This window comes from Bubalus bubalis, chromosome 2 (genome assembly GCF_019923935.1).
Source record: "Bubalus bubalis isolate 160015118507 breed Murrah chromosome 2, NDDB_SH_1, whole genome shotgun sequence".
Taxonomy (NCBI): domain Eukaryota; kingdom Metazoa; phylum Chordata; class Mammalia; order Artiodactyla; family Bovidae; genus Bubalus; species Bubalus bubalis.
The window spans coordinates 101,931,384-101,946,695 of NC_059158.1; positions in this window are offsets into that span (position 1 = coordinate 101,931,384).

Consider the following 15,312-nt stretch of genomic DNA (forward strand, 5'->3'; position numbering starts at 1 on the left):
ATAGTTGAAGTGAATAATTTGGGAAGTTAAATTCTCTAGTATTTAGTGTATTGAGTTTAACTGATATCAAAGAATCAATATATAACTTCCAAGTTGCTTAAAAATTGATTATTACACACTAAATAAAAATAGATCTAGAATGTAGGGAAGTATATGTGGGCATTATCAATTTACTTTAGAATATCCCAATAGTTCTCAGATTCTTTGAAATCATTTTAGTTATGGCTATTTAGTACATTTAAGTGAGCATAAAAAGGGTTATATTCTAGCGTGGATGTATGCATTTATTTACTCATTTTTTTAGAGAGTTGGTGTAAAGTCAAATTAAACCTGTTTCCTTTTTTTTAGCATTTAATTTATTTGGCTGCACTGGGTCTTAATTGCAGCATGCAGGATGTTTAGGTGTGACATGTGGGATCCAGTTCCCTGATCCAGAGTCGAATCTAGGGCCCAGCCTTGGGAGTGCAGAATCTTAGCCACTGGACCACCACGGAATGGCTGGATGTATGTGTTTATATGTAGTTGTGCCTTTCCTTGTTTTACTTAGCTGTGGTGGGCAGATAGGTCCCTGGACAAGGTTTAAAATACGTATTTTGGTATGAATGTTATGTGCTGAACTTACTGCCATGATGTTTTAGGCCAAAACCACATACTAGGACAAATCCTAGTATGTATCCTTAGTGATTTTAAAATTGTATACTGAAAACCCTAAGGTTCTTTATAAGTACCTCAGATGTCAAAACGTCATGTGGAAGGTGGAGAGAAAAGACTGTGTGTGAGTCTGTCATACTGTCCTATTTCTATCAGAGAAGCACTAGGTTTTACTATGTTAATTACTAATATTTTATTTAGAACTGAGTTGTGTGGTTAGAAAAGAAAAAATTAAATTAAATTAAAGATTTCTGGTATAGATTAGTAGACCTTCACACACAAGACATGAGTTTAATCTTGATTTCCTAGCACTGTAGTACCTAAACGACATATTTCTCTAATCTTATATTAAAATAAGTAATGATACATGTCATATTTGAAACTTATTATTTCCAAAATTTGCTGAAAACAGTTTAAACTCTTCTTACTGTTTACCTATACCACCTTACCTGTATTTCCAAACCTCTTAACCTGTTCTTTCTAACTACTCTTCGGTCAGTGAGACATCCTGCCATTGCCAACATTTTCAGATTCTCCTATTGGAAATTTTCTCACATGCATGTGCTTAGAGGGGAATGGCATTTTATCCCCCACTCCTTTATAGCCATCTTTCAAAATCCTGCACATCTTTTGAGTTTGAACTTAACATCCCTTTTCTGGAGCTCCTCTAACTACTCTATATATGATATTTTCCTCTTCTGACAATCTTGCAGCATTTGTAGGTCACCTGGGGTGTGTTTTTCTCTTTGTATTATTTCCATTTGTACAGTTTACTCTTCTAACCTACAATTGTAAGCAAGTTAAGGACCTTAAAGTAGGGAACTTAAGGACTGAATTGCACTAAAATATTTTGATTTGTCTGCTCTTTGAAATTGTCAACAACTGTGAAAGATTTAAGATTTTTTACCTTATTATAAGTTAACAATTTAGGCTATGACAGTTTCATGGTTACTGGCAAAGGATATGAGGTGACTGATTTAGCCATAGGAGACAGTTAACTCCTCAAAGTAATAGCAGTTGAACTTCCTGATGTTCAAGCTGGTTTTAGAAAAGGCAGAGGAACCAGAGATCAAATTGTCAACATCCGCTGGATCATGGAGAAAGCAAGAGAGTTCCAGAAAAAACATCTATTTCTGCTTTATTGACTATGCCAAAGCCTTTGACTGTGTGGATTACAATAAACTGTGGAAAATTCTGAAAGAGATGGGAATACCAGACCACCTGACCTGCCTCTTGAGAAATCTGTATGCAGGTCAGGAAGCAACAGTTAGAACTGGACATGGAACAACAGACTGGTTCCAAATAGGAAAAGGAGAACGTCAAGGCTGTATATTGTCACCCTGTGTATTTAACTTCTATGCAGAGTACATCATGAGAAACGCTGGACTGGAAGAAACACAAGCTGGAATCAAGATTACCGGGAGAAATATCAATAACCTCAGATATGCAGATGACACCACCCTTATGGCAGAAAGTGAAGTGGAACTAAAAATCCTCTTGATGAAAGTGAAAGAGGAGAGTGAAAAAGTTGGCTTAAAGCTCAACATTCAGAAAACGAAGATCATGGCATCTAGTCCCATCACTTCGTGGCAAATAGATGGGGAAACAGTGGAAACAGTGTCAGACTTTATTTTGGGGGGCTCCAAAATCACTGCAGATGGTGATTGCATCCATGAAATTAAAAGATGCTTCCTCCTTGGAAGGAAAGTTATGACCAACCTAGATAGCATATTCAAAAGCAGAGACATTACTTTGTCAACAAAGGTCTGTCTAGTCAAGGCTATGGTTTTTCCAGTGGTCATGTTTGGATGTGAAAGTTGGACTGTGAAGAAGGCTGAGCGCTGAAGAATTGATGCTTTTGAACTGTGGTGTTGGAGAAGCCTCTTGAGAGTCCCTTGGACTGCAAGGAGATGCAACCAGTCCATTCTGAAGGAGATCAGCCCTGGGATTTCTTTGGAAGGAATGATGCTAAAGCTGAAACTCCAGTACTTTGGCTACCTCATGTGAAGAGTTGACTCATTGGAAAAGACTCTGATGCTGGGAGGGATTTCGGGCAGGAGGAGAAGGGGACGACAGAGGATGAGATGGCTGGATGGCATCACTGACTCGATGGACGTGAGTCTGAGTGAACTCCGGGAGTTGGTGATGGACAGGGAGGCCTGGCGTGCTGTGATTCATGGGATCGCAAAGAGTTGGACATGACTGAGCCACTGAACTGAACTGAACTGAGACCATCAGAATTTTCTTGTACATGTTTCCTAATTACAGATTTCCACAGGAAAATATAAAGAGGCCCAGATGTAAAATATGCACTTAGTTGCAATACAGAAGAAGAACCTTGAGCTTAGCAAACTTTATCTTTTATACTGAATACTAAGCATGCCAGTCTATCACAGCTACAGGAGCCGCTCTCTGTGAAAACGGTTTCGAGGAAAGATACTTGGTGCCTCTGCTCATAAGACATGCCAAAGTATGGAAAGCCCAAAGAGGATTGTCTCACAAATATTCATTCATTGAAGTATCTTGTGAGTGACTCATATAAGCCATAGATCTCAGGATCAAGAAAAGCTACAAGGCAAACAATTAGGCCTTTGTTCCAAGAATCTAACTGGAAAAAATATGAAGTAGGTGGGAGCTTTGGTATATCACATTTGAGTTCAGTTCATTTTCTGAATGTAGGAGTGATTTTTTCTGTTTAATTTTATCATTGTATTATATTTTCCTCTTTATTGGTATCAGCCCTCTTACCTTAACTCATACAGTTGCCTATGTATTATAATGTAATAAGATGAGAAAATCAAAGTTTTCTCTCTGCTGTTAACAAGAACACATTATTAGAAACTATTATGCAGTTTAACGACAACAATCATCTGTAGCAAGTAGTTAGGACAAATATTGCTATGTGCTGTGTGTACTGCTCATACGTTTCACTTTAAGTATGTGGATTTTGATCTGGGATATTTGATAAATATATTCACTTTATATATGAAAAATTGATCCTCATTATTGAATAGACTAATTAGTGACAGGAATCTAGGAAACCAACTCTCTCCATATTTTTAGTAGGTAGTTGAACCTGCTTACTACTGCCCTGACTACTACTACTAATTTTAAAATTAAAACGTAAAAAAGAAATTCCTTAAATGGTATTGCTAATTGTTACTAGATATTGCCACAAAATAAAAGATTTCATTTTATTCTAAATTATGAATTTAAGACTCCATGTAAGAAACAAAGCTTCATAATTCATATTATCACCTGAAACAATGAAAGTATCTTATTTCCTCATCAGTATCTCTTTGTAATGGTGAGACATGGAACATGATTCTAATTTGACTATTTCTATGATCTCACTTGATTTCATAGATTCCTGTATTATGGCTGATTGTTAAGGGGTTTGTGATTGTATTTCAGGAAAACAAAGATGCTTCCCCAACAGAAGTATGACATTGTCAGGGGGTTTCAAAAGATACAAGTCAGTTATTTTGTTTACCCTGTATATGGGCTGTTCTCTGTTCTTTAAAAGTTCTGCAGGAAGTGAATCAATGTAATAGGTTTTTACAGTCTGTATAGTATAAAATAGACTCAAATTAAGCTAGCAGACTTGTTATTTGACAGTTTATAAAATATTTTACTATCTTTTTGGCAGTAGCAGTTTGAATGTTGGCAAATGTACACATTGCTTGCAGTTTCAAAACCTTGTAATGAGTATTTTCCAGTGTAATAGCAGAGAGCTAAAATTTGGATAAACCACTTAGACTTGTGAACTCTGACATGCATGGTAACAATGTCTTTGTAAAAGAATTTTGTCAAGTATTGGAGCTCCTACTAATAGCACATCCATCTTTCTGCACACCATAAATCTTAAGAAAATTTCTATTACTCTGCAATTTGTCTGGCTTATGCTATTTATTAGCCATTTTATTCTGCTGCTTTAAGAAGTAATGTGATGTTCATTTTATTGCTGGTTCAATAAATTGTTAATTATAATGCAGTGATTGCAGCTGACGTGATTTAAAAGCCACATTAGCACTATAGCATTAAGTTTTAACTATTTTACCCTTCAATTCCCTGTTTATACAACAGTAAAAGGAAAATAGCCTTAGTCTAATTTTAAAAACAAAGGTACTTCTCTATTGATCACATGACACATTAGAAACTTTTTTTGAATAGAGGTTACACTTTAGTCTTGAAAAAATAGGGGGAAATGAGTGAACAGTACACAATAGAACACTTAAGAAAGTAGCATCGATTCCAAGATAGCTAGAACACAAGGAAACTAATTTTATTATGTCTCATAGCACACTTCATCTTTTCCAAAACATCCATAAGATATTTGGTCCACGCCAAAAAGTCCTTTCCTATCAAAATATCCATGAGCAAATTTGGTCCATGACAAGTGTTTTGTTTTGTTTTCTTTTATACTTTTTTTACTTTGTGTTGGGGTATAGCCGTTAACAATGCTGTGATAGCTTCAGGTGAACAGCAAAGGGACTCAGCCTTACGTATACATGTATCATTCTGACCAAACCACCCTCCAATCCAGGCTACTGCATAACATTGAGCAGAGTTCCATGTGCTATACAGTAGGTCCTTGTTGGTGATTCATTTTAAATATAGCAGTGTGACAAGCAGTTTTTGACAGGACCAAATGTAAAGAACTTTTTGCCGTGACCAAATGTCTGCTATGTACTCCAAATGGTCAGAGAGCATCATGACCAGTCCATTGTATTTCTCTTCAGGTTCATGCCAACCTGGAACTTTACTGCTGGCTAAAATAGTAAATTCCAGCATTATATATATTTAAATATTTGGTAAATCATATTCTCTTTAATGTGGCAATTATGGTAGTCTCTATACCATATACATTTTCTGTTAATTATGTTCTGCTCAGTGTAATTTTGGGCTTTTCTGGTGGCGCTAGTGGTAAATAACCCTCCTGCAGGAGACAAGAGATGCAGGTTCAGTCCCTGGGTTGGGAAGATCACCTGAAGAAGGAAATGGCCATTAATACTCCAGTATTCTTGCCTGGAGAATCCCATGGACAAAGGAGTCTGGTGTGTTATACAGGCCATAGGGTCACAAGCAGTTGGACATGACTGAAGTGACTTAGCATGCATAGTCCCTCCAAATCCTGCAAAATCCCGGGCATAATATCAACTCTTCAAATGAATATATAGGTGTCATAACCTTTCTCTAAGTCTGTATTATTCAGATTCTCCCAATTTCTTTTTTGAATAAAAATATTGCATTTGGCCATAGAGAGGCTATGTCTAGTGACATTCTGTTTAATCATTTCTGTGTGTACATGACAATTGGGAAAAAAAAGTAATCTGTCGACTATTTTTTTTTTAACTTTCAGCACATCTGTGCTCATGATCATACACTTGTGACCTGCAAATACCTAAAGCAGTGGGGGTTTATTCCTTTTATTAAAAGAAGAATCTTACCTGAAGCTCTAGATCAACAAAGTGAACTGGAATTTTTCTCTTAATTATGCCTTATTCTTTGTAAAAGAATCTGTCTCTGAAGATTCTGCTAATTCTATATTACTTCATTTTATTTAATCTTAAAATTTCTTTTTCAGTAACCCATTTTTGGAAAGTTAAGTGCCCATCTAATAATTTTAATTTTTACATTGCTTTTGGGAACCCTCATGTTAGACAGTCTTTTAATAGTGTCTTCAATATAAAATCAATCTTTATTTGTGCTTTTTGCACTCTACTCAGGCTTTTCTGTTCCTCTTGGTCAAGTTATAATATTTCCAACTTCTTGTCTATGTCACATTGGGAAAAGGAGACAAGAAGAATAGGTAGAAGAAAAGAACTTCATTTCCTTCATCCCTTGCTCACAACCCAAATCTGGGATTTCGAATCTGTGTATATTCATTTATAGTTCCATTTAACCTGACTTGTATCCTGCAGATCATGCAGCTGGAACACTAAAATAAACCTCTGGGGTTAACTTTATTCAGTTTTAAGCCCAAATTTTGCAATAAGGAGCTCATGGTCTGAGCCACAGTCAGCTCCCAGTCTTGTTTTTGTTGACTGTATAGAGCTTCTCCATCTTCAGCTGCAAATAATATATTGACTTCTGATTTCAGAATTGACCATCTGGTGCTGTCCATGTGTACAGTCATCTCTTGTGTTGTTGGAAGAGTGTTTGTTATGACCAGTGTGTTCTCTTGACTCAACTCTATTGGCCTTTGCCCTGCTTCATTTTGTACTCCAAGGCCAAACTTGCCTGTTACTCTAGGTATCTCTTGACTTCCTACTTTCATATTCCAATCTCCTATGATGAAAAGGACATTTTTTTTTTTTTTTTTTTTGGTGTTAGTTCTAGGAGGTCTTGTAAGTCTTCACAGAACCATTTGATTTCAGCTTCTTTAGCATTAGTGGTTGGGATATAGACTTGAATTACTGTGATATTGAATAGTTTGCCTTGGAAATTAACATAGGTCATTCTGTTGTTTTTGAGATTATACCCAAGTACTGCTTTGGACTCTTTTGTTGACTGAGGGCTACTCCATTTCTTCTGAGGATCCTTGCCCACAGTAGTAGATATAGTGGTCATATGAATTAAGTTTGCCCATTCCCATTTCATTTTAGTTCACTGATTCCTAAAATGTTGATATTTATTCTTGCCATCTCCTGCTTGACCACATCTAATTTACCTTGATTCATGGACCTAACATTCCTATCCAATATTGTTCTTTATAGAATCAGACTTTACTGTCACAACCAAACACTTCCATAACTGAGCATCATTTCTGCTTTGGCCCAGCCTCTTCATTCTTTCTGGAGCTAATTCTCTGCTCTTCCTTAGTAGCATACTGGACACTAACAACCTAGTGGGCTCATCTTCTGGGGTCATGCCTTTTTACCTTTATATATTGTTCAGGGGGTTCTTGAGGCAAGAACACTGGAGTGGTTTGCCATTCCCTTCTCCGGTAGACCACATTTTATCAGAACTCTCTACCATGACCCATCCGTCTTGGGGGGAGCACTGCATGGCATAGCTTGTAGCTTCACTGAGTTACACAAGACTGTGATCCATGTGATCATTTGGTTAGATTTCTGTGATTGTGGTTTTCTTTCTGGAGGCTGTGTGATTGTGCTGCTTGCTTATTCTATTTGCCCTCTGATGGATAAGGATAAGAGGTTTGTACAAGCTTCCTGATGGGAGGGACTGGTTGTGGGGAAAATTTTATCTTGCTCTGGTAGGCAGGGCCATGCTCAGTAAACCTTCAATCCAATTGTCTGCTGATGAGTGAGGCTGTGCTCCCTCTCTGCTAATTGTTTGGCCTGAGGCGACCCAGTCCTAGAGTTTACAGACTCCATGATGGGGTTAATGGTAAACTTCAAGAGGACTTATGCTAACATGCCCCTCCCAGGACAGGTGCTGCCAGTGCCCCTGTTCCTGAGGCAGGCTCCAAAATCACTGGGGACAGTGACTGCAGCCATGAAATTAAAAGACGCTTGCTTCTTGAAAGAAAAGCTATGACAAACCTAGACAGTGTATTAAAAAGCAGAGACATCACTTTGTTGACAAAGATCCATATAGTCAAAGCTATGGTTTTCTTGTAGTAATGTACGGATGCGAGAGTTGGACCATAAAGGTGTCTGAGTGCCAAAGAATTGATGCTTTTGAATTGTGGTGTTGGAAAAGACTCTTGAGAGTCACTTGAGCAAAGAGATCAAACCAGTAAGTCCTAAAGGAAATCAACCCTGATTATTCATTGGAAAGACTGTTGCTGAAGCTGAAGTTCCAATACTTTGGCAAGCTGATGCAAAGGGCCAACTCATTGGAAAAGACCTTGAATCTGGGAAAGATTGAGGGCAGTAGGAGAAGGGGGGTGACAGAGGATGAGATGATTGGATGGCATCACTGATTCAATTGACATGAATTTGAGCAAACTCTGGGAGAGAGTGATGGAAAGGGAAGCCTGGCATGCTGCAGTCCATGGGGTCACAGAGTTGGACATGACTGAGCAACTGAACAACTGGGGTTATCATGTGTTAAGACTGTAGATATTTAACTCCAAAATTAAAAATAATACATAATGCAGGCAAGAAGGAAGATCCCCCAAAGGAGGGCATGGCAGCCCGCTCCTGTATTCTTACCTGAAGAACTCCATGGACAAAGGAGCCTGTGGGCTATAGTCCATGGGATTGCAAAGAATTAGACAAGATTGAGCAACTAAGCACTGCACAGCAGGACAGCAGGCAAGAAAGAACACTTAAAAATTCTTACACCACCATTTCTTGTAAGGTGTTTGAATTATATTATTGCAAAACATCTTAAATGTCCAGAAATCTGCATAGACTCTTCTTTTGTTTCATTAATTCATTTCAGGAGTTTTTAAACAAAGTGGGATATCTCAAACTGATTTACTCAGATTCTGTCTTGATCAAACCAAAGTACTCATGTGTTTTAAAAGACTCCCAATTGATTCTAATAGTCTGTAAGAAGTGAAACTCACTAATCTCACTATTTTATGACATCCTCCTGCAGCAATGGCACCCCACTCCGGTACTCTTGCTTGGAAAATCCCATGGACAGAGGAACCTGGTAGGCTGCAGTCCATGGGGTCGTGAAGAGTCGGACACGACTGAGCGACTTCCCTTTCACTTTTCACTTTCATGCATTGGGGAAGGAAATGGCAACCCACTCCAGTGTTCTTGCCTGGAGAATCCCAGGGACGGGGGAGCCTGGTGGGCTGCACAGAGTCAGACACGACTGAAGTGACTTAGCAGCAGCAGCAGCTCTGTTAGATTAGAACCTTTGTTTCTCTCCTGCATATAATTTTAAAAGTTCTTTAATCACATAAAGCATAGACCCTGATCAAAATACATCCCTTTGGTTTCTTTATAAAGAGCTTCTATTTATTTATTTAGGTCACATTGCACAGCATAGGGTATCTTAGTTTCTGACCAGAGATCAAATCTCTGCATGGGAGCAGAGTCTTTACCATTGAACCAACAGGGAAGTTCCAAAACACATTCCCTTGAAATGAGCTTGAGGAAGGGTATGGGTATTATTTAGTTAATGGATGTTCCCAAATTACTATGCACAGACTTTATTTTATTTTTTCCAGCTTTCTGTAGCCCCACAAATGGCCATGACTGCTGGGGAGCAGGGAAAGTATGTGTCAAAGCTATGATAGCCAACATCCTACTGCCTTTCATGTGATCTGTACAGAGTATTTGCTATGATTTCTCCTTCTTTCTGGATACAAACTTTATTCTTCTGTTTGTGATTTCATCTCTTCTCCTAAGTGTGATATATGTTATTATTTAACTGGTTCTGATCTCCAAGTTCCCTCAAGTGTAATACTTCACCTCTCTTTCAATATTGTTTGTATTATTCTCAGTTGCTTAAAATAAATAACTTATTTGTTCTTATCTAGGCCTCAGAATCCTAAATCTTGATGGAAAACTCTTGTTATTATCTACATTATCATGTTCTAAGAGGAGCTAGGCCATATCTTGGGTAGATCAGAAATACCCTGAATATGTTATTGGCCTTCCATATTATCCAACTGAAGCATTGTGTTTTTAGAATGATCATTTTTTCTTGCCTTATAGTTGACTGTGTCAGTTTTGTTTACTAGATTGTTACCTTAAAAACATTCACCATGCATTAATTTCCATTATTCAATTGGAAGGTTTATTTTCTAAGAAAGGCAATTAGAGCTTTGGATTTTGGTTGTTAAATATATGTTATCTTGATAATTACCTCCAAGCTCAGAATGTCATCTCTGCATATGCTCAGAACCTAACCAGAACATTTTTTAGTTCTTCTGTTTATCTAGTAGTAGGATTGTACCAGAGTGCTGTGGAAAGTGGAAGGAAACTCATTCACTCTTCACTTTTATGACTTTTCAACTGAATGTCTCATAGTATCTCAATTTTAAAGTGTTCAACCCTGAAACATTGATTTGTAATTTTCTCACTTGAAATCTTTTCCTCCATCTCTTCTTCCAAGAATGGCACTAATATTCTCCCAGTCTCTCAAGCCAGGACTATAATAGTCATTCTGTTGTTCCCTAAAAGCTTATATTCAGTCCACCACACAACCCTATTCAGTCTCCAAAATGTTTCTAAATTCCAGCACTTTTCCTCATTTAAACATCCATAACCTTGTCTTTGATATCATCATCTCTTCAGTTCAGGTTAATTCAGTCACTCAGTTGTGTCCAACTCTTTGCAACCCCATGGACTACAACACATCAGACTTCCTGTCCATGACCAACTCCCAGAGCTTATTCAAATTCATGTCCATTACATCAGTGACTCCATCCAACCATCTCATCCTCTGTCATCCCCTTCTCCTCTTGCCTTAAGTGTTTCCCAGCATCAGAGTCTTTTCCAATGAGTTCTTTGCATCACATGGCCAAAGTACCTGTTAACTAATTCCACTTAATTTCTTGCTCTTTCCTCATTAATAATCCAAATTTTTCCTAGTAACAAGAATGAGATTTTAAGGTGATAACTAAGGTTGTGATTGTACAATTCTCTGTGCAAATTGGCCCCTCATCTCATTGCTTGCTTTATCTTCAGTCATTTTTTCCACTTTTTACTGCACACCAACAACATTTTCCCTTCTTCTGTTCTGAAAAAATATGAACATTTTTGCCAATTTCGATTCTAGTGTATGCTTTCTCTTCTGCTTAAAATGTTTTCCTGTTTATTCTTTCTTTAGGTGGATGTTTTCAATTCTTTAAGAAATTTTTTTTTTCTTTAAGAAGTTTTGATTAATATGCATAGAATAGATTGTTGGGGGAATTATATGAGGAAAAATGATGTGTTCTGATTAAGGGTAGGATTAGCAGAGGTGAAAGTAACAAATTCAGAATAAATTCTAAAGCTAATGTTGATAGGATTTAGTAAAAATTAGTTATGTATCAGAGAGAAAGAGAATAATTTAAGATTGTTTCCTAATGTTTTCCTAAAGAAATCTTGAAGGAAAGTATTCAGGTCATGCTAGTGGTAAAGGAGAAGCAACAAACTCATTGTGAGGAAGATCAACATTCAATTTTGACCTGTTGAGGGGGGGAGGTGAGGGTGATGGAGAATTCAAGAATGACTCCTATGTCTGGTTTCAATAAGATACTGTGTCATGGAGGAAATATTGAGTCAAGGGACACAGGAGGAGAAGCCGTTCTGGGAGTAAGTTATAAATCAATGGCAGTGGAAACTTAGCACTGAAGAAAAAGGTTAAGGTTAAGACTGTAAGTTTGAGAGTTGTCAGCTCGTAGATAGTAATTACAGTCAAGGAATTAGACAGTATTACCTAGAATGTAAAAAGAAGCTTAGGATTAAACGTGAAGGACTGAGTAGAGAAGAATCTATCAAACAAGACCTAAGATTAGGATCCAGGAAATACTAGGATAGTACGCAGAGGGCGTAGTATAAAGGAAAACAAAAAGAGTTTCAATCAGACTATAAACTGAGTGAGGGCTTCCGGGAAGCAATCCACCCTCAGTAGGGTTTGATAATTCACAAAGCAAGAGATTTGATGAAACGGATTTCTTTCTTATAATGTATGTCAGCTAACAGCGCTATTTATGGCCCCCAGTATTGATAAAATTTGTTTCCTTTAAATGGAAGTGCCCTACAGACTCATAATGGCATCCAAATGGAAGGAAGGTATTGTGACTCTTAATAGCTCATAAAAATGTTTATTAAAAAATATTGACTGTTTAAATGAAGTACCTTTAATAAACTGACAGATTTGGAGGCCAACTCTGTGCTAGATACTGATTTAGGTAATAAATAATGCAGACCTCCTTTTCTTCAAGAGTTGAATATGATGAGAAAGCCTAGCGATAGCAACTCCATGAACTAACTAAAAATAAATTATAATAACTTCTATAATAAAGTTATGAACAAATTGCTATCAAATATGTAGAAAAAATACTTAATTCTCTCTATGGTAGGGAAAAGCAAGTGCGATAGTGGAAATAATATTCCTAGATGGTGATATATCCTGTTTTGTTTTAAAGTTTTGTTTAATTTATACAGATTTTCCTAAATTGTTTGAGATAAAGATTTCTTGAATCTGTTCAAACATATGCCCTCTCTCCATAGGAAATGGACATGTGTAGGTGTTCACAAAATTTCAAATATACAAGGACTTCCTGGGCCAATTATGATATTACAAAAATAAATGGAGACCAAAGCTGGTTTTAATTTTATTAAAATTATTAATTAATTTTATTAATCATAGACTTTCTTCTTCCCTTTTTGGTTTATGAAAAGCAGAGGAGTGGAATGGGTAGAAGTTATTAACTTCCCATCTTTAATTTAAACCTGTGTGGGGCGGGGAACCTCTCTTGGTCCAGCTACAATCCAATCTGGTATCTCTAATATTTGTAACAAGACATTTACCATAAAATAGTCTAATTTATGGAAGAAGTTAGTTGTGTGTCTTCTCTCCTGGATCTTTTTATGCCCTCACTGATGCCCTGTTTCATTCTTAACATTACACAGGATGAGACATGGAGTTCAGTGCAAAGCTAGAATCCAGCTATTTCTTTAGAGTGCTAATATACTTTCTGTAGGAAACATCTATCATTATTATAACAAAATGTTTTAATATGTTTGCAAACAATTGAATTGCTCTGTTGTCTTCCTGTGTCCTTCTTGAACAAGAAGACTGTGCACTTTTCTGTCCCCTATCATCCCCTGTCAATAAATTCGCCAGCTTGGCTTATTTTTAATAAGAAATTTGTTTAGGTAAATATCTGGGAATTTAGATGGTTATCAGAATTTAAAGAATGGACTGTTATAAGATTCCTGATCCTCACCTTCTCTGTACTAAAAGGATAAAGCACAGTCTTGAAGAGGTGCAACACTGCCAGGCATGTTGTTGTTCTGTTGGGATAAACTAACTTTCAAAAGTAGAAAATAAAATTGATATTAATTCTGAAAAACCTCTAAAGTTGCACTTCAGCCCTTGGCTAAGAAACCTATTCCTGAAATAATTAAGTAACATTATTTTTCATGTGTATTCTTCTACCTAAAGTTAGAAATGACACAGATGGAGAATTGAGAGGCAAATAAACATGAGATTGGTTAAATGTAGGTAAGGAGAATATGTGCATAGTAAAAGTGAACACATCTATTTATTCATAATAATTCATGAGGGAGGTAGTATTGAGTAGAAGTTAAGAGTTCCAGAATCAGACTACCAAGTTCACATTTTTACTCTACTTGTTATTGGATTATCATGGACATTTACTTAACCTGGATGTGCCTCAGTTTCTCCAGTGAAAGGCAATGTGATGTGCTCTGCTGTGCTAAGTCACTTCAGTCATGTCCAACTCTTTGTGACCCTATGGACTACAGTTTGCCAGGCTCCTCTGTCCGTGGGATTCTCCAGGCAAAAATACTGGAGGGGGTTGCCATGCCCTCCTCCAGAGGATCTTCCTGACCCAGGGATAGAACCCACATCTCTGGCGTCTCTTGTATTGGCAGGCAGGTTCTTCACCACTAGCGCCACCTGGGAAGCCCGTGAGAGGCAATAGAACTATCCAACTCATAAGTTTGTACTAAGGATTAAATGAGAAGTTCTATACAGCTTTCATCAAGGCCAGTGAGTTAGAAGACTCCAAGGTCACAATGAATATTTTATTTAGGTAGAATATAAAATACATAGAATAAAATGTGAATAGTGTTTCCTGTGAAACATGGCAGTCCTAAAAGCACTTAGGAAAAATACCTAGCATACAGTTGAAATTAGAACCATTATGTATGCTTTAAGCTATAAACAATTTACCTTTAATGATGAACTTGTAGCAAAGCAACAAAATACAAAGGGTAAAGTAAAAGAAATAGGTCCAAAATGGAGTCAAATTTGTTCTTCCTTTTTATAAAAGGAGGAAGAAGAGGAGAAAGTAGAGAGAGAGAGATTACATATACCATTTATTTCATACTCTCATCAAAATATGGAATGTTTTATCATCCAGAAAAATGCCTTTTGTGTTTTCTAGTCAATCCATTCAAGTCCTCAAAAGAGGCAACCACTTTTCTCAGTTCATCAGTGGATTAATGTTCTTTGTCTTCTCTAAATAACAATTCTGACAAGTTTCTAGGTCATCTAGATCATCACATAATAGTTAATATAATTCTAGTTTATCAGATAAATGAACTTATACTTTATTTACTCTCTGTCTTCTTTTACTCATGATACCATTTTTGTGTTTCATCTATGGTATTGCATGTTTTACCAATTTCTTTCTTTCCCTTTTTTTTTTTTTTTTTTTTTTGCTGAGTATAGATCAAATCTTGCTTATTTCTCTTGAGGGACATCCAAGTTGTTTCTTGTCTGTGGCTTTTATAAACTTCTAATCCTTTACAGCTATTTGATCCTTTGAGATCAAATACAGCTATACAAATCCTTTGAGCTATTTCAAATCCTGAAAGATGATGCTGTGAAAGTGCTGCACTCAATATGACAGCAAATTTGGGAAACTCAGCAGTGGCCACAGGACTGGAAAAGGTCAGTTTTCATCCCAATCCCAAAGAAAGGCAATGCTAAAGAATGCTCAAACTACTGCACAATTGCACTCATCTCACATGCTAGTAAAGTAATGCTCAAAATTCTCCAAGCCAGGCTTCAGCAGCACGTGAACTGTGAACTTCCAGATGTTCAAGC